Raw genomic sequence first — 22,109 nt, forward strand, 5'->3', positions numbered from 1 at the left:
TATGGGTCACAGCATATTTTCATATGTTTGTTTTTCATCTGTATATCTTCTGTGCAAAGTGTCTGTTAAGACTGTTGGCCCATTATTTAATCAGGCTATTTTTTGTTAAGTTTTAAGCATTATTGATATGTTCTAGGTAACAGTCCTTTATCAGATAGATCTTTTGCAAATATTTTCTCCTCATCTGTGTGGTTTGCCTTCTTATTCTCTTGACAATGTCTTTCATAGTACAGAAAAATTTAAACTTAATAAAGCCCAACAAATCAATTTTTTTTTCCATGGGTCATGCCTACAATGTCACCTCTAAAAAGTTATCACTATATCTAAGTTTATTTAGATTTTCTCCTATGTTATTTTCTAGGAGTTTTATAGTTTTATATTTTACACCTAGGGGTATGACTCATTTTGAGTTAAACTTTGTGAGGGGTAAAAGCCAATGCCTAAATCACTATTTTGCATATAGAAGACCAGTTTTTCTAGCATGGTTTGTTGCAGAAACTACCTTTGTTCTATTGTATTCCCTTTGTAACTTTGTTAAAGACCAGTTTGCTATATTTATTTGTGTCTATTTCTGGGCTATCCGATTCTGTTCCATTGATCAGGTGGTCAATTCACATGGTCTTCATTACCATAGCTTCATATTAAGTCACAGAATTGAGTAGAATCAATCTTCTAACTTTGTTCTTTACCTTCAATATTGTTTTGGCTATTCTGTGTCTTTTGCCTCTTTACACAAACTTTAAAATCAGTTTCTTGTTATCCACAAAACAACTCAATTGGGTTTTATTGGGATTGCATTGAATCTATAGATCAGCTTGGGAAAACTGACACCTTAACAATGTTGAGTCTTCCTATCCATGAATATGGAATATCTCTCCATTTGTCTAGTTCTTTGATTTTTTTCATCAGAGTTGTGCAGTTTTCCTCACATAGATCTTTTGCATATTTTATTAGATTTATACCTAGCTATTTCATTTTTGGAGGGTGCTAATGCAAATAGTATTGTGTATTTAATTTCAAATTCCATTTGTTTATTACTAATATATATAAATAGTTTTGTATATTAACCTTGTATGTTGCAACATCGGTATAATTATTAGTTAGTTCTAGGATTTTTTTTTACAATTCTTGTGGATTTCCTACATGTATGATCATTTCATCTATGAACAAAGACAGCTTTAGTTCTTCCTTTACAATTTCTGTATCTTTCATTTCCTATTTTGGTCTTATTATAGCTAGAACTTCCAATAGGATGTTAAATAGGAGTGGTAAAAGGAAACATTCTTGCTTTGTTCCTGATCTGATGGGGAAACCTTGAGTTTTTTTGCCATTATGAAGGTGGCTGTAGGTTTTTTGTAGATAATCTTCATCAAGTTGAGGAAGTTCCTCTTAATTCCCCTTAGTTTACTAAGAGTTTTTATCATGATTAGTTGGTTTTTAAAATTATTTTTCTGTATCGATTGATATGATTATTAAAGTTTCTTTCTTAGCCTGGTGCTGTGATGGATTATATTAGTTGAATTTTGAATGCTGAACTAGTTTTGCATACCTGAGATAAAAATCTACTGTGCCCTGATATATAATTCTTTTTTCACATTGTTAGATTCAATTTACAAATATTTTATTAAAGATATCCAGGCTCATCACACAAAAGAATAAGTGAGAATGAAGGGAAACCACATAACCAAACTAAGATAAACAAAGTGCAAAGTAATTCATGTTAACCACTTCCTTAGGACATGTGACATTAGTATATATAAGTGAGTGGTGTACATTTTGGTAGCATGACTAGAGATGTTACTATTGTTGAAAGATTTTAAAAATAGTATTGTTGCAATAGTGTTGTTGAAATATTTTAAAAATGTTTAATATTGTTAAAAATTTTTGAAGTGCTTGTATGTTTGAATAACTTAAAATCACCCATATAAATACACTAAATATTTTTATTTAAACCACATCATTTTGATGAATCTTTCTTTGTATGCCCTGTCAAATAAGGATGAAATGAAGGGACAATATACTTTGCAGATGTATTTTGAAATTAAAATACTTTTTAGGCAGTATATCAAAAGGATGTATAATTTTATAAGTTTGAGTAATTTCTTTTTAGTGACTAGAATTACACAAGTCTATATATAATGGACTGCTACAGTTCATTATTTCCTATGAAAATCTCAAGCTACAGAAATGGTTCATAATGATAATTGGTGACCACCAATTTTGGTGACCACACTAGAGGGATTTCTCTAGTGATCTCATTGTAATATAAAATAACACCTCTGCTTTCATGTTTAATTATGTGGACCATTTCTTTAGAGGTCCTGTGTTTCTTTTAAAAATACTATATTTGATAATAATTTTAAGAACATTAAGTATCAAAACACAATATTGTTGTTACAAATAATTTTGGCAAAAAATTTCAAACATATCTTAAAAGAAACTGCATTTTATCACACCATTTTAGTTGGATATTGAATAAAATGGTGTAATAACCCTATAATTTAAGTGTATAATTGCTTTGGAAAAATAGAGACTAGTAAGTTTTATCAATGCATAGTCATGAATATATATTTTAAATGTGAAATATTAGTAACAAGTTTCTCATGGAATTTTATTATCAAACTATTTATCTGAATCTCGCCTAACAAAGCAATATTAATTACCATGCACATGTATCACTTTATGGTTCAAAATTTCATCCTAATATATCTTTTATTTTTTCCTTTAATTATAAAAATATATTCCCTAACTAAAAGACTACAATAAATTAACACATTATTTCCAGTCAATGTTGTGAAAAATATGCATCCATAGATAGAGAAGCTAGATGGACAGATAGATAGATGATTTATATTCCTCTGTGGTGTCAAAATTGGTGTTGTACACTTAATGCATTGACTTAACAGTAATTTCTAAACGTTTTTTTTAGAGAGAGCAAGAGAGAGGGAGAGAGGAAGAAGCAGAGAGAAAGAGAGAGGATCTGAAGCAAACTCTGTGGCGAGCCCAACATGGGGCTGGAACTCACAAACCATGAAATCGTGACCTGTGCTGAAGTTGGACACTTAACTGACTGAGCCACCCAGGCGCCCTAAACTTAATTCAATAAAACTCTAACTTGAATCAAATAAATTCAAGTTAAAAGAAAGTTAAAGTCAAAAACTATCAAAGAGCACTTTCAGCTATTCTCCTTGGTCTTTCTCTCATAAAAGGTTTTGACCAGCACTTCTACCAAAATATTCCACTCACTGGATTCTGACAGTGACACTTTGTATGTGAAAAAGATTGTTTTTGTCATTATTCACTCACTGTGTAAATATTTACTTATTATTTATATGGAAGGGATACAAGAAAAACAGCCATCATGGCCTTGCCCTTATGGAGACTAAATTCTAATGGAGAAGAAAAACAAAATGAAGTAAACAGATGTGTCAGGAAAATAATGAGAACTTCTGTAAATGATTCCCAAAGTGTGGTCCTTGAATTAGTGGCTTCAGAATTACCTGGAAACTTGTTAAAGATATAAACTGGGGGGCTCTACCCTTTACATACTGAATTAGAAACTGAGAGGGTTTATAGAATAAATGAATATTTGAATATTTTTCTATGATATTTCTTCCACAAACATGAATATACAAGAAATATTCAGGCTTATTTTCCTAAAGTTCACTGAAAAGGGTTAAAAATTGAATAAATTTAAATGACAATATACCCAGGCAGAAGTGGTAAAAGGCAAGAAATCCTCAAGAGAATTGAAAATAAAGTTTCTAAAGCCAAGCTTGATTTCCAAATTCATAGCAAATGTCAAGAACATGTCTCGAGATAGGAGAAATTTTATATTTCTTATAGAAATAGAAGTGTTTGTAGTTATTGTCTTACATCGAATATGATACAGAACCACATGAGTTAAAAAACCAAGGCCTAAAGTTCATTTTTATACACAAATGCTAATTGAACACACACACACACACACACACACAGAGGTTTGAAGAAAATTCAGCCAAGAAATCAAAGAAATTTATTGTGGAAATGGAAAAAGTTACCTATATTACTCTGAATGTGTTGTCCCATAAGGTTAACTCACAAGAATTGTGACTTACGGTGCTTCAAACTATCTAGAAACTTTATTACTCAAGATGGGATTCACATTAGTTCATAGATCTCCTCTTTCTCCTAGTGAAAATAGAGATGTGAAGTACGTTTCTCCCATTTAATACTATAATCTCTTATAGATTTGGGGGTCAAATAATAAATATTTATTTTGTAACTACAGTCTGAAGCTTTATGTTAATACGTAGGAAATATGTATGGACTCCTTCAAGACATTGAGCATGGCTTCAAGAAGAGGAAATTTTGCACTCATGTACTGTTAGCAACAATTTAAGTGTTTTAAATGACAAATGTATATATGAAAATATGACAATTTTATAAGAAACTTAAAGTATTTTGTGATAAGAATTTCTGCCTTCACAAAGCCATGCACTTATTAATCCTTTCTGTTCCATATATGGAGTTACACAGATTACTAAACCAGAATTCCTTAATTTTTAGGGGTATAATCCCATACAGGAAGAGAACAATTAACTGCATAAAGTCTATAAAATATAGTGCAATATTTAATAGAGTCTTGAAAGGTGGGAAAGAAAAGGGCAGTTAAGTCTAAATGAAGATGAAATATAGCATGGTCCACAAATACTTCACATACAATGAAATGTTTCCATAGTATATAGAAATAATACAAAAAGAAAATTATCTGCTTGTCAGACAGACAAAAACATGGATAGTCAAATGTGGTGTTTGTTTCTCTGAGTTTGATACCTGATCAACATAGTAACAAATGTCTAAAACCAGGCTTCTTGGGAATTAAACAGTCAAGATTGGGGGAAATGGTGTGATGAATCACAGCCTTGAAACGGCCAGGATTGATCCATATAACTGAGTGGCGATATATTCACTTGCAGATCTGTACCCTACAGACCTAATTTGCTAACGCTTTTTTCAGATCGTCACACAGATGTCAATAACCTTCTCCTTGTTACTACTGCAATCTATTTGGGCTTTACCTGGAGAGATTGACCTTTGTTTCTACACACACACACGTGTACACACACACACAGACACACAGTCTAGAGTCTGAGGGGCGCCTGGGCGGCTCAGTCAGTTAAGCATCTTGGGCTCAGGTCACGATCTCACAGTTTATGAGTTTGAACCCTGAGTCAGGCTCTGTGCTAACAGTTACGAGCCTGGAGCCTGCTTTGATTCTGTGTCTCCCTCTTGCCGTCTCCTGCTCGTGCTGTCTCTCTCTCAAAATAGTAAACAAACATTTAAAAAAAAAAAAGAGTCTGAAAACAGTGAAGATATTTGGACATGTGTTATGAAAAATCTGGAAGTGTATTTAATCACAAAGCCTCAAAGATAACCAAACACACTGTAAGGGTACTTGAGCCCCACAGTGGACTCAGAAATGCACTTGGCAGTCTTTGTGGATCATGGAAACTCTTGATTCAATAGCTTCTTTGAGTGGTACTGTTCAATCAATATTGCATTGAATTCACATTTTGGAGACAATCAGAAAACACATCAATTTTATATTGAATATGAGAAATGCCACTTATGGAATATTTAATCACCGCACATAGTCACCTCAATAATTCATTACAATCCACTTTTTAAAAATCTTTATCAGTTTCTTATTTACAATAAATTAAACACATCATCATTTTTGTCACAGAAAGTTTCGGGCTCAAAATCTTTTTCCAATTCAGGCATGTTAATCAGGTATATCAACCAGATTTCAAGCAATATGGACACTATTTCAGTTGGAATCTCAGATCTAGTGATGGGATTTAATCCTTTTGCCAATTATTACCCAAGAACTTATTCCAGGGTCTGAGACATGTAAAATCACCAGTAAATATTTGTTAATCTTTACTATAAATCATACCTTAATTAAATATTAAACTATTACTGAGTTTATAATTGGTAAATATGAAGTTGGATATATGTATGGGAATTCACTTCACACATGTGACACTACTATAACAGTAAACATTAAAATATATTAATAAACCCAAATTTTCAAAAGTCAATATCTATGATATTATTTTAAGAACCAAACAACTTTTATATACATGTATATTAATGTACATTTAAAAATAAACCCAATATTTATTTTTTGATATGAATTTTTTAATGTGGTAGCTGTTTATGTTAATGTAACTAGTGTCTACTGATTCTATTTGCTTACTCCTTCTATCTCATGTCCAATTTTCTCCTTCCTGTTTTTTGTTCTAACGTGCCCCACAATGGTCTGCATCAATTGCTTTATGTATTTTCTCACAATTGGTAGGTCTTCTGCCCTAATTTCCATTTAAATGTATCGCATCTTCCCATCTTTGGAACACGTCAAAAATACTTCCTTCTTCATAAAGTCTTTTCTGATTTTTTAATCAACCTTTGTTGTTTCACTTCACTAAATCCCCACCAAGACCTGTAAGGTCTTGACAGAATGCACTGTGTCAGTAACCTTTGTCCTCCTTGCCAGCACGGTGTCTTGTACTTGTAGGGAGCAGGTGCTTGATACCATGTGTATTTACTTATTCCCAGCTTTAAGTTCCTACTAGGCTAGGAATCACTTCCTATTTGTGATTGTATCAAATGACTATGACACTCTGAGCACATTAAGCTGGACAAAAAGCTGCTATAGACGTCTCTAATGGACCTGGGATTAATTCTAAGATTTTCTTCCCATTAGCCTCTTCACTGCATTTGGGAAATATGTAGCCAAACTGTTAAGTTTATTGAAGTGAATTGAGAATAAAATTATCAGACATATTAATCTGTTCCCTGAGGGGAATTACAACTGCTTTTACAAATGCCCTGAAATTTGAAGACATTTGTGAATTAAATCATGTTTTAATAGGCTATTTCAGCTCGAAAATTTGATAGCTGTTGCTAATTTTAAATGTGTAAAACTTTAGACCATTTTTTTACAATGAATATTTCATTTGCTTATTGTAGATACAGATGTCGGGACATATGGGCTGAAAAATTTTGTAAACATAAAACTCAACTTTAAAGCCCATGCCAGTGAAATGGTATAACTAAAATTCTAAAGAGCACCAATAGAAATGAAAATAGTTAATTCTGTTTGAATATTATAGAAGAATATAGTTACTATAAATAAAGCACACAAAGTAATCATTGAACAGACTGATCTATAGAGTCTTGTACCCAATTTAGTTCTTAAATTTGGCAAATTCTATTCATTCACACATTGTATTTTGGTCCATGATAGGATTTTAATGCCAACAGAGATATCAGTCTCTCACAAAATGTGTCAATTTGTTGTTTTTAATATATATTTTTAAAGACATTTACTTTTCCATAAAGTCTGGCTTTTCCAGTTACTGAGTTAACTACAGGAGGTAGTATGAGGTGCATTGAATTACAGGAGGTTCATCACACATTATATATTGTGCCAAGATTAAGAATGTTTTAATGTGTTACCTAGTTCTATAATAGTAGTCTGGTTCTGCACATAATATGATAAACTAGGACATGATTGACATATATCTATTATAAATTGGTGAACATGAGAAACCAAGGTGAGACTATGTTTCAAAAAGACGTTATCCAAACATTTGGACTATGAGAAGACATATTATCCAGATTTGATCCAGATATGAACCTAACAGATCACACAGTGGCCCTGTCTGTGTATTTCCTTGCAATCAAAACTCCAATATGATTAAGTATCTAATTGATTGCATCTATGGAAAAAGAGAAAGCACTGTGGTGCTATAAGTAGAAGATTATCTAATAGATCCATAAAATATTTACAAATACTGTCATTTACATACCTTTATAGATGTTCATCATGAAAATCATATTGAGTATTTTTCATCCTTTGCAGTTTTCTATCTATCATGATGCTTTTTAGAAAAGGCATCTCTCCTGCCACAAGAAAAGTCATAGTCTATAATGAATAATGGTATCTACTTATAATATTATCCATTACTAGATAATATGTACCTGGCGATTCTGCACCAATTTGAGTTCCACAAGATCATTATATTGACCATGGACATCTTCACATAAAGCAACAGGACATCAATTTTTTTCATGATTCTTTTCTTGAAGTTTCCTTTTTGTTTGTTTGTTTTCTCAGCATGTAGTTCAACTTGATTTTCAGTCAACTATTTACTCTTAACTACAATCAGCTACTCAAACAATTCATCCTGCACCTACATGCTCACCAAATATACCATTAACTGGGCAACTTCCATTCCCTGCTAGCGTCCTCCATTCATTTGGCACATTGATTGCCATCCAGTGCAGATTCTTCTCTTCAGACACCACTACCACCAGCCTTCAGTGTGAGGACTCTAAAGTCTTTTGAAATAAGCTTTAGAGTACTCATTGGAATATAAAGAATTGTCATTCGGAATTATTTTAAATAATTCTTTCATTTAGGAAATACGTCTGCATGAATAAGAATGTTGTAATATCAAACAACTGATACATCATTCAAGGGAAGCACTGTTAAAATTATTCAGATTTTTAGATTGTTTCAGAAACTAGAAAGCATCTACTCTAAGAGACTTAGTCACAAACGGATGTCACTCCTTATATTTACATTTATTTAACTTGTTTAAATTAACTAATATCAAAATATTCTAGCTTGCTTGCAGAGCCTCTATACTACCAAAGTCAAATATCTAAAACAAGGATATATAACTGAAAATCTTTTTAAAAAGAAGAGAATTAAGTAAAATTATTTCAAATTTTTTGTAGTAAATGTAAAAGATAGTAATAATGACTTATTTAATTAATCAAGACTATTCTGTAATGTAAAAGAATTCCCATTATTTCCAAATCAATATAGCTGTTAGCCATTAAGATTGCTACTCTGCTTCAAATATGAACTCAGGCTGCCCACGTATGTTTGGTCCAGTGAATTATCTCTAAAGGGGGAAAGCTATAAAGGTGATTTATATATGATGTGTACCTACCAGTGCCCTTATCTCCAGTTCAGCTCAATTTTACTAGGATAGACATAACGTTGAATGTAGATAATTGTATACTCTTTCCCTGTTTCTGCTTGGTGTAACCTGTTTCCTTGTACTTCACATTCATCTTTCCATGCTTATGTTTGTCTGTTCTTATAATATCCTTTGTATTTATTTTCCCTTTGAAAACAGAATTCAGAAACAGAAAGAAAAATATCAAAACAATTATGTCTAAAATTTTGAGAAATATATATCCTACTTCTCCAGAAAACATAACAAATTATATGATGTAGCAAACTTTTGCCCCAGTATTCTTAGAAATATAATTAAGAAAAAATAAAATATGCATTCCAGATTCTAACCCAAAATAATGTCATTTAAATTATCATCTTTAGAACACAACAGATTTTCTGAAACTCTATGATTACAAATCTGCAATACTAAAATTCTAATGTAAAATAATTATTTTAAAAGATAAGTCATAAAAGAAAATTCAAAATTTTACAACAAGGAATAATTTAATAATTTATGATGTTTCTGTTTGAACATCACAATATATCTAAGGGCACCTTTATCCTAGAGAAATGTCTGAAACATTGTTTAATTAGTGTCTTATAAATTTAGATTCTGATGAATACTGAGTTGAAGTGTGAATGCTAAACCTACATAAATTCCTTTTCTTTCTTGAATGCTTTTCATGCAAAATATTTCCTTGGTTTGGTTAATGCAAATCATTGATATTTCATCCATCTGTCAGTACATTTCTATAGCAACTATCTCCTGTGACTTAGCATTTTGGAAAAAGTGTTAGATTAGTAAAAAGAAGCATGTTGTTCTTTCTATCCCTTTAAATCCAGCATTTCAGGTCAAATAGGAGCACCGTAAAATCTGTTACAGTCTTGTTTTATCTTCACTTATTGGGGACTGAGTTAAAATATGGAGGTTAGCCTTCCATAGATATGTGGTGGTGTGTGCTATTGAAAAACTCCTAAAGTATCCACACTTTTGTTTTTCTAAAACTAAATATTATCATCATCATCAAAGTTAAAGTGACCTTGAATATTGCCATCATCAGAGTTACTAGTCACTGATAGCTTTGCTAATAGGTAATAATGGAGGCAGAACTAAGCACATTTGTGAGGCTAACCACAAAACTAGAATTGAAAATTGTGTTAAGAAGAAAACCACAGGCCTAAAATGGAGTCACTTATGTTGGGCCAAGTCACTAAACAGGGCTTAATACCTAATCTAGTTACAGTTTTAACCTGCCCCAGAGATGTGATTTTAACTGATTTGTCAGCACTACTGAGGAAATCTATCACAGGATCTGTCTCTATCCCCCCCAAAGTAAAATGGGGCAATACTAATAGAAACCCCTGTTCTTCCCCCTAAAGGTGACCTTGCTTGAAACAATCCTTTCTTTTCTTTTGCAAATTGTCCCACCTCATTTTTCCCTATAAAATCCATCAATTTTATATAGCTCCTCAGCTTCACTCTACTTGCTACATGGTACACCACTCGATTTATGAATCAATTAATAAAGTCCATTAGATCTTTACAAATTCCTTGGTTGAATTTTTGTTATTTAACAGATTCAGTGGAATGTCAGGATCTACAGTAAATTTTTTATGGCATTCAGGGATAATGAAAAACACAGGCATGATGCCCATGAACTCTTTGAGTTCTCTATTTTTCTTGCCAATTTCAAACACCTTTAGTAAGTTCCTCTCAGTTATGAGCTCCACTCACTGTGTGTTGAGCTCTTGATCAAATTGGCTTTTACAGTTTCCTGGTTTTTATTTTCTTAGTTTATTGTCAAGTTGGTTGTCATATAACACCCACTGCTCATCCCAACAAGTGCCCTCCCCCCATGCCAATCACCCCCTTACCCTCTCCCCCCCTCCCATCAGCCCTCAGTTTGTTCTCAGCATTCAAGGGTATCTCGTGGTTAAACCCCTCCCTCTCCCCAACTATTTTTCCCCTTCTACTTTTGCGTGGTCCTCCATTAACTTCCTCCTAATCCACTTATATGTGCAAACATGTGGTATCTGTCCTTCTCTGCCTGACTTATTTCGCTCAGCATAACACCCTCAAGTTCCATCCATGTTATTACAAATGGTCAGATTTCNGGATATTGGATACTAGTCCTTTATCTGATATGTTATCTGCAACTATCTTTCTCCATTCCATCAGTTGCCTATTAGTTTTATGGATTGTTTCCTTTGCTGTGCAGAAGCTTTTAATCTTGATGAGGTCCCCATATTTCATGTTTGTTCTTGATTCCCTTGCCTTTGAGGATGTGTCAAGTAAAAAATTTCTATGGTTGAGGTCAAGGAGGTTCTTTCCTGCTTTCTCTTCTAGGATTTTGATGGTTTCCTGTCTCACATTCAGGTCCTTTATCCATTTTGAGTTTATTTTGGTGTATGGTGTGAGAAAATGATCTAGTTTCATTCTTCTGCATGTTGCTGTCCAGTTCTCCCAGCACTATCTGTTAAAGAGGCTGTCTTTTTTCCATTGGATACTTTTTGCTTCTTTGTCAAAGATTAGTTGGCTATACATTTTTGGGTCCAATCCTGAATTCTCTATTCTATTCCTGTTTTGAGTTGAAAGTCCAGTCCTTTCCCTGTTTCCCAGATTCTGCATTGGACAGTGTTGGTAGTTACCAGTCAGAGTTGAACTGGGTCAACTTACAGATAATATCACCACATTAATTTATTTGTAAAGTAATCTACTTATTTGGTTTAAAACAAATAAATACTTGTTTAAATTAAGCATACTAAACTCTCAGAAATATAGTAGAAACTAACCCAAATGAATTTCAAGTTCACATAATTTGGAAAAATATTCAGTATTAAAACTAGTTGAAAGTTGTTGACCTAATTAAAACAGGCATGTTTTTAGAATTATCAGGATTAAACATAATACTGTTTTCTACCTAAGCTTACTAAATGTCAAATGGAGTTCATGTTATCACTTATAAAGTATGTCAGCAAAAAAGATAAGATGATGGTTAGCTCTTTAATGTCTCATGAAATTTTTATGCCTAATGTCAACAATTAAGAAGAAGTAAATTAGATATAAGAAAATTTTATAAACTTTTCAGCAATATTTGTGTCTATTTAGTTTCCCCAAGTCTATTCAGTAACCAAACCTTTGAGTTTTTCCAAGTTAATCATTAAACATCTAGATCACTTTCAAATAAGATAACATTCTGAAACATTTAATAACTGAACATTGGTTTATCTATTGTTTTTATTAGTTTTCTTTAGATCCAATTACAGTGAAACTAAAAGATATTTGGATTTGTTAGTACTACATTGGAAAACAAAAAAGGCATATGATTCTAGAGATTATGAAAGGTATTCATGGATTTGCGAGTCTAAGGAATGATGGTATAACAAGCAGTGTAAACAATTGTTTATTTCATTTTTTCTAGAAATTGAGATTTCTGAGAGTTAAAAATTCTAATTAATTAATATATGAAATTAAAACTACTAGGAATAATAAGGAAAACATCTCCACATGAAAGAAAATGTATGTTGTAGATTTGTGGAAAAGAAATCTTTGTAAACTAATTTATTGTGTGTGTGTGTGTGTGTGCATGCACATGAGAGAAAATATGCACATGTGTGAAAGAAAAACAGAAAGAGAAAGAAAAAAAGAAAGAGAAAGAGAGTTATAAGGGCTGGCTAAAACTGGAATAAACTCAACTAAGTGAATGAGGTTTAATATCAAAAGTAAGTTGGTTTCCTGTCTGTTAAAAGGACAATGTTTTCTTGGACTATTTGTTGGTCTGCTTTTGATAATAAAAGGCTGTGAATGGCTTTTCTTTACCATTTGCCTTTCTTTCATTTGCCTAAACAAATTCTGTGTTTTACCAAAATGTCATCTTGTGCTTAATGTTGTCTTAATCAGTTCTCTGATCACTTAAGAAAACTGAATCTTCTCAATATTAAAAGAGTTACGTATTTCTAGCAACTATGTAAACTTCTGAATTTGCCTTTAAATATCTCATCATTTTTGGTTACATAAATAAATATTGTTCATAGTGATCTGTGATTCTATATGATTATATGTTCAAACATTTTGATATTTTTGATAAATTTCTCATAATTTAAATTCTAATATTTTTTTTTTTACTTAGACTAACTTTGAAATATAAAATATTACAGAGGGCTCCTGGACCATCTTAAAAGATTTGTTTTCTCTCCTTATACAAAAGAAATAATACATATCCTTATTTGGTATGTGAAATTACATGAGAAGCACTGTCAAATAAGTGATGATAAACCTTAGGTTACATTGTTTGGGTGAATATTAATATGTGTTTTAGAAGTTGTATAGAATTCTTTCATGTCCTGTTATAATGTTATTAGTCAAAATTCTAGTTACTATCCTAAAGTGTTGTATGTTACAGAAATAACCAAATTTCCATGTCAGTTTCATTATAGTACATTGTCACCAGATCTTTAACAACGAATAACTTTAAGCCTTTACACAAGTATTGTTTTATTCTGATGCTTTTATAAAATTGCTCCTGAACAGGCAACACAGCCATCCCTGCAAATGAATCCATTAACAGTGCCACCTTAGCGGAAGTGGTTTGTGCTCTGACAGGATTGAGCTTTGTCTGTGGTGGTTGGGCTTATGAATGCCTACATGGCTGGCACATAAGGAGGCTATGCCTCTTAGGTTACCAAATTTTACCCATACCTGTTCAGACAGACTGAAACACCTCACTAATCAACACCTCTGAATTTACATCCTTGAGTTATAAAGGACCTACCAGGAGGCTTTCATGATTCATGAATTTATTGGACCATATTCCTTTACTTAGGAGTAAATGTCAACGAATTTATGATCGGGAACCTCTCAACTCTTGAATATGTTTCACATTTTAACAATAGCTGCCCAACAAATATTAGATTTTCTGTCCACAGTTCTTGATAAAAGAATAGCCCTTGATTATTTTTTAGCTGGGTAAGGAAGCATTTGTGCTGGAGCTAAAACCACCTATTATACCTGGATTAATACTTCTGGGAAAACTGAAACTCAGGTAAGATCACTGAACACACTATTTGGGTTAAAAACATGAATCCATTATGATTGATTGGTTTGGGTTTGAGACACAATGACTTTGAAAAACACTCCAAATGTTTTGGAATTACCCTACTTAATGATCATAATGATCTCCTTGGTATGTTGTATTCTCTCAAAAGCTTGAAATGCATGTTCATAGCCACTACCCACCAAGCAAATGATCTCCCTAAGACTGGAATATCAAAAAAAAGAACAAAGAGAATGATGACTTAAAGAATGTGAACCTGGAGCCATGATTTGTGAATATTGCAAGGGTTAAGCAAAAACATCAGGACATATGACACCATACAAAAGAAACAACAAAAAATATAAAAACCTCAGAGTAGCAGTTAGGAGTACCACTAATTAATTACATTTTGATCACATCTTTCAGTTAATCTGAGAGTTCAATTAAAAGGAGGGAGTTATTAACAACAAAAACACAGGCCCAAAATGGAGTCACGTATGCTAGGCCAAGTCACTGAACCAGGCTTTGTACATAACCTGATGGTAATTTCAAACTCCCGTAGAGATATAGTCTTATCCAGTCAGTCAGGAATTTTCTGGTCAGTAGCAATGAGGAAATCTGTCACATGAGCCCTCATTATGCCCTAAAGGAAGATTAGGCAATCCACCTAGTAAGACCTCTTGCTAGTAAGACCTTTAAGAGAAGGTGACCTTACCTGACAACTTTTTTTTTTAATGTTTTATTTATTTCTGAGAAAGAGAGAGAGAGACAGAGAGACAAAATCGAAACAGGCTCCAGGCTCTGAGCTAGCTGTCAGCACAGAGCCCGACACGGGGCTCAAACCCATGAACCATGAGATCATGACCTGAACCAAAGTCGGACGCTTAACTGACTGAATTACCCAGGCGCCCCACAACTTTTTTTTATGCCCTCCCACACATTTCTCCTTATAAACTCCACCCATTTTGTATAACTCCTCAGAGTTCCCCCCTACTTGCCAGATGGGATGCTGCATAATTCATAAATTGATTAATAAAGCCAATTAGATATTTCAATTTTACTCAGTTGAATTTTTGTGGTTTAATACTCAGAAAAGTATCTACTGCATGAAATAATTTTGAGATTTGATTTAGCATTTAAATGAGTTAATATATGGCACCAAGTAAATGTTCAAAAGGTGTTGACTGTTTTCATAATTCCCTTTGACCCTCATGATTTTTTCTCCATGTATCTGTCTTAATATTATGCTGTTGTGATATTGGCTCCTTACTATAGAATCACATGAGAATCTGACTTCTCTAACTCCAGACTCATTTTGCCTTCCTCAGTCTAATGTCATATGAAACCAGAACAACTAGTGGCTGTCTAGCTTTTTTCAAGTGACCCTAAAACATTAATGTGTAACATTAATATAGGCAAACATAAACTTTTTTGATGTCTGTTTTTATTTATTTTGAGAGAGAGAAAGAGAGAGTGTGTGTATGTGAATGAGTGTGTGTGCATGGGGGAGAGGCAGAAGGAGAGAGAGTCAGAATCTAAAGCAGGATCCACTCTGTCCCAGCAGAGCCCTATGTGGGCTCGAACTCATGAACGATGAGATCATGACCTTAGCCGAAATCAAGAGTTGAACCAACTGAACCACCCAGACACCCCCAAACATTGACTTACATGTTTCCCCCAGGAGTTACTAATATTAAAATGACTTCTTGTACTAGAGTGACCACTAAAAGATACTACCAGGAAAGGATAGCTTTTGGTACCTCTAAAAATTATACTTTGCAACTAACTTACTAAAATCTTTCAGGGTAGGTTTGTGATCTTAGTTATTATAAGTTATTTAAATGATTAGGGTCTGACTGCATTTAATTAATTTGTAATTTAAAAACCAATTATCAATTTCTTACTTAACTGCCTCCTGTCAAGTAGTACTATGCTGAAAATGGAGATATAAAAATGACAGTCACTGCCCTCAAAGTGTTCACAGTCAAGTAGGGAGAAGAGTTGTGTAAGTAAATCTTTTCCTCTGATAAAAGCCCTAAGAAATATCTCAAATGAGCGCCATGGTTAAATTACTGGAAGCAATTAATTTGGTGTGGGTACATCAAGGGCAGCTTCTTAGAAGAGGTAAATACTTTTTTTTAAATGTTATTTATTTATAGAGAGAGAGGGAGAGAGGAGCACAAGCATGGGAGGGGTAGATAGAAGCAGAAAGAGAGAATCCCAAACCTGCTCCACACCATCAGCGCAGGGCCCTATGTTGGGCTCAGACTCATGAACCATGAGATCATGACCTGAGCCGATATCAAGACTTGGATGCATAACCGACTGAGCCACTTAAGCACTCCTAAATAAGTCTTGACAGATGCTTTTAGTTTGTCAGAGTTATAAGGGGCCTAGGGCATTCTAAGTACTGGTAGGATTCTTAAAAGGTACAGATGACATATGTAGATGACAGCATGCTGTTTTTGAGAATCTAACTAATTTGAAATTACTTAATAAAATAGTGGAAAGAGAACCAGTAGAAGAATAGTTGTTTTTCTCTGCAAGGTCATTGAAAGAGTTTACACAAAACAGAGGAACTGAAGAAATGAGAAAACAAAATGAATGGTATAAGGTGTTAGATGTCTAGACTTAAAGAAAAAATTGAGGGTGTCCAAAAATAAAACAGCATGATGACAAAAATGAAGTCTGCTAAAGATGAATTACATAGGTAGCATTAGGTTTTAATGCTATAAGAGACTTAATGCATAGAGTGATATTGAGAATGACATTCTGAGTTGTAGCTTAGCTGAAGAGCAAGCTTACAATAATGTTAAAGCCTGCATCATAATAACAGTGATAGCCAAATTGTCAAAGCTGGAGATAACATTGTTCAACAAGCCTGGAGACTTAACAGTTGGCAATTACAAATCTCTCTTAAAGAACCACTTCGGGGGTGTCTGTGTGGCTCAGTTGGTTAAGTGTCCGACTTGATTTCAGCTCAGGTCATGCTCTCATCGTTTGTGAGATAGCTCCTCTCTAACAGTGAAGAAGCAGCTTGGGATTTTCTCTCTGCCCTTACCCTGCTAGCGTGTGCTCTCTCTCTCTCTCAAAAAAAAAAAAACAAAAAAACAAAACAAACCAAAAAAAAAAAACAACAACAACCATTTCCAATGGACTCAGTTTCTGTACTATTTTACCCTCAGACTAATCTTCTGCCCCACATCTTCTTATTCTCTGGTGTCCTCTCTGAGGACATGTTTTTCCAACCCACCTTTTTTAAAAGCCTTATTTAAATAAACATTAGGATATAAGGTAGCAATATAAATCCCAAATGAAATTTGTAGTATAGCTTTATTGTGACATGGAATTCACAATCTAAATTCCAGTAGGCTAACTTCAATTTAAATTTCTAATTTTATCTCCTACCACTTCCTTCATGCTGAATCAAAGATAATTTTCTTAAAGTTTTTTTAAACATAATAGGTTCATCATTATTCCATGGTTATACACATAACATTTCTAGTGTGGTAATCTAACATTCTTTTCAGTTTGTTTAATATTAGATATTCACAGGAAGGATATTTACAAAACCACAAAGGAGAAATATTTATGGACAGGATATTCTCTATTAAAATCCTATTAATATCAGAATGATATTTTGAAATAAATTTTAAGCAACGACCTCTTTTTTTAAAAAAATTGATAGAAATTCATGGCACTGAATAAGATTTTTTTCAGAATTAGATGAAAGTAGTATCTTAAGAGTACTTTAAAATACTGCAGTATCAGATATGTTCCTCCAATACGATGCTTCATCTGCCACAGGAACACATCAATCTTGCAAACCTCTGTCGTAGTCGTTCAAGTCCCAGTACTGCTTCAGGTGAGCTGTGGAACCACGCTCTGGAGGCATGTCAGGAAGGCCATATCACAGCCCCATTCTTCCTGTCTCCTGACTGATGTGGTAGGCAGAGAACTGTCCCCCTCTTCCAAAGATGCCCATTCTGAATCACCAAAAGTAACATTTTTCCTTTACACGGCAAAAGAGATTTTGCAAGTATGATTCCATTAAAGAAATTATTTTGGATCATCTTGGAGCCAAAACATAAGTACCAGGGTCTTTGCAAGAGGGAGGCAGGAAAGTTAGAGTTATAGAAGATGTAACAAGAGAAAAAGGTGCTGGGGCAGGTGGGTGTGATGTTATACTTCTGCCTCCGAAAATAGAGGAAGAAGTCATGAGACTTCCAAGAAATTCGGGAAAAGGCGAAGAAACAGATTCTTCCCTAGAGTCTTCAGAAGGAACAAAGCCCTTTAAACATGTTGATTTGGGGACTCTAACTGTAAGATAATAAATTTGTGTTGTTTTAAGACTCACAGTTGATGGTAATTTGTTACAGCAGCAATAATAAACTAATACATCTGTGTTTGATAGGAAAAGACATGCTGTTTCTTTTTAGGCAGACTCTCATCAAGCAAAGCACAGTTCATGATCTTAACACTCAGCAGGACAGAGACTGACAATCAAGTCTAGCTTGTATAATATTTTGTCCCAAGCTGTGTAAGGCCAAAGTAATACAGCTTATTCAGTATATCAATAAATAGAATGTTGGTATTCATTGTTCAAAAATGAAATAGAAATCACAATCCACTTCAGCTGTGCTGGGATTGTAAATCAAAATATAAAATGGGAATAACTAGCTACTTAAAATAATTAGAATATAAAACTATAAGGTTCATATCATAAATATAATCCTCACAATGTAGCTATATCCTATTCACATAGATGTATTCTATTCCATACCCAATATAATGGTTTCTACTGGTTATGATCTATACAGGAGACTATGAGTCATGGACACTTGGATTTTATTCCCTATTATTGAGTAATTTGACTACTTTTCAGTGTCTATACATGAAAATGTAAGACAAAAAATGTTAAGATACCTTGCTAACTCTAAGTTTATATTTCTTTTTATTATTTTTAAAATTTTATTTTAGAGAGAGTGACCTAGGGGTTGAGAAGGGCAGGGGGAGAGAGAGAGAGAGAGAGAGAGAGAGAGTCTTAAGTAGGCTCCACACTCAGTGCAGAGCCTGATGCAGGGCTTGAACTCAAGACCCTGGAATCATGACCTGAACTAAAATCAAGAGTCAGATGCTCTACCGAGCCACCCAGGTCCTCCTAAAGTTTATATTTCTGACTCTATAATAGCGATAGCTCAAGAAATTTGGGAATACTGGCAATGTTTTTTTTATTTAAAAGATATAAATATAAGTAATTTAGCATTTTCCTCAATGACCACTGTATAAAAGAGAGAGTGTGTGCAAGGTTTGATATAATTGATACTCAGGTGCAGAAATACTGAAATTAGTGACTAATGAGTTCCCTTTATTGACACTAACTCCATGTTAGGAATTTCACATGAGTTTTTTAAAATCATTATTACAACATAGTGGATATTATCATCACATATTTTCGTAGGTGACAAATAACTTTCCCTGTATTTACACAGCAAATTAGTGGCAGAGAAAGGGATCAAATACAGTTTTGTCTGATAATAAAACTCATACTCTTTTATCCCGTCACTTCACTTCTCTGCTAACTCTGTCATCAAGGAAAAAGACTCTTCCACTGCTATCGCTATTCACATATAACCCATCCCTGACCAACAAATCTCCCTCTACTATACGCTTTCTTGTGCATAAGGAGTCATATTCTGTTTGCTGGTTTATCTCCATGGCCTGGAATAGTGTCTATTATATTGTATTTAGTATAAGTTTGAATAAGTGAATGGGTTCTATTCATTCTGTTTAAGTTCCATAAAAATTAGTTAATTCTCTGCATGATTCTACCTTCAGTCAGAAGTACAGGAGAATGTAATTTTACCTGCCCATTTTTCTTTATAACTTTAGAAAAAAACAATTAACATTTTTAAGGCAAACCTCTATTGATACATGCAAAATAACATTTCAGAGGTTTTACATCCTTAGGATAGAAGAAGGGATAAAAGAATGAATGACTATTGGGTTTCATCACTAAAATACTTGATTTTTATATTATGTTTAATCCTCTATTCTTCCACACTTTTTTTTCCCTTTAGATCCACTTGCCTAGGTAGCTCATTCACTCAACATACTCACATAAAGGACAATAAAAACTAATATTTTAATGACCAGCTTTTGGGTTTATATTTCTCCTAGCATGCAGGACTGGCCTTTAGTGAAATGTGAGAAAACAGTTTGTCTTTCTACTCTCAGTATCCCTATGTCCCTTTCTGTAAGATTTTGTCTAACCTCCCTTTCATGGTGATATTCTGTCAGAAAGACATTTTATCTCCTTTTGTGAACTGATCAAAAGCCTCGACTCAAAAATGCTGAAATTGCTTCATTTATCTGTCAGGACATTCAAACCTCTCCAAGGCCAGAAGCCAAAAAAGGATCTGAAAGGGAAAATGATATCAGAAATAGATCAACTTGACAGGATTCGCAACATTAAATTTTTTGGTTGCTGCAGGAAGGTCTAGGGTCTGTGAACCCCACTTAATCCTGTAGAAGCCAGAGCTAGAAAACACAGATGGTTGAGAGCAAGCTGTGAGAAATCCAATCTACTTTGTCACTGAAAATAAATTATGTCCTTTTTGCCTTTTTTATAAACACTTATTCATAAATCACATATGATTAATTGAACCAGGGTGACCAGGCAAGGAAGTTTTTTTGCACATATCTGACCACTGTTTGCCAGGTCATCACCCTTGTTCCAATTTTCATCCACCCGCCCTGACACCCCTCTTATCATGACACCAAGGCAACAGAATGAGGTCACCCAAGTGAGGGAGGAGGATAGTAGAGAGAGGGAACCCTCTTAAACATCTCTAAACACCTTTGCATTCTTTGTGTTGTCACAGCAGGCACAAAAGTGTCCAAATGAAGGTTCCTCTTTCCCCAAAAGAAAATGAAAAAAATCCCACAAAAGATTATGTCCATTTAATCCCATATTTAAAAAAATGATATATATGAAAAATTTTCTACAAAGCCTTAACATTGGTTTTCTTCACATAGCAGGGATTACAGTGATTCATTTTTTCTTTGTTTGTTTTCTCACCTATATTAGATGTGTTATAAGAGAATCATTCACAAGCCCAGGAAAGAAGATAGCAGAGGAGGAGGATCCTGAGCTCACCTTCTTCTCACAGATACAATGAGACAACTCTACCTTTTCAACCAACTCTGAAAATGACTTGAAACCCAGCAAAGCATCATTCACAGTCCAAGAGAGAAGACCACATCCCAAAGTGTAGTAGATGGAGACACCATTGGGAAACAAACCTATGCTGTACTAACCACACATGGGAAAGATTTTACAAACACAGAGAAGCAAGAGAATCAGACTCCACACTGGCCACCCTAGGCACTAGGAAGACAAGTGGCTTTAATATCTGGCTTTGAAAACCAGCGAGACTTAACTTCAGGAGAGCTGGAAAGTTATAGGAAACCAAGTCCCCACCTATAAACAGCCAGCTCAATAAATAACTCAACAGAACACACAGTTCAGAAGCAGAAGTTTGAAAGTCACCTGGCATATATGTGAAAGAAATTTATTGACTAATCTTAGAACATGTGCCACAGGGGCAGGAGTCTGCAGGAGTTTTCTCTTAGGAGAAAAAATGCCAGCAGGCACCATTTAGGAAATAATAGAGATTAGAGTGGAAATAAAGACAAAAAAAAAAGAAGAAGAAAGAAAAAGAAAGAAAGAAGAAAAGAAAGAAAAGAAAACAATGGAAAAGACCAGTGAGACCAAGAGCTGGCTCCTTGAAAAGATAAACAAAACTGATAAACGTATAGCCAGACTCCTCAAGATCGAGAAAAAAGGAAGACTCAAATAAAAAATTCAGACATGAAGGAGAAATAACAACACTACCACAGAAATACAAGAACTATAAGAGATTATGAAATATCATATGCAAACAAACTGGGCAACCTAGAAGAACTGAATAAATTTTAGAAACACGGAATCTCCAAAACTGATGAGATGACCACATTGGCTGGGAACGTCTGGCTCCTTGAAAGGAAGTGCT

This window comes from Crocuta crocuta, unplaced genomic scaffold (assembly GCF_008692635.1).
Source record: "Crocuta crocuta isolate KB4526 unplaced genomic scaffold, BGI_CrCroc_1.0 scaffold429, whole genome shotgun sequence".
NCBI lineage: Eukaryota > Metazoa > Chordata > Mammalia > Carnivora > Hyaenidae > Crocuta > Crocuta crocuta.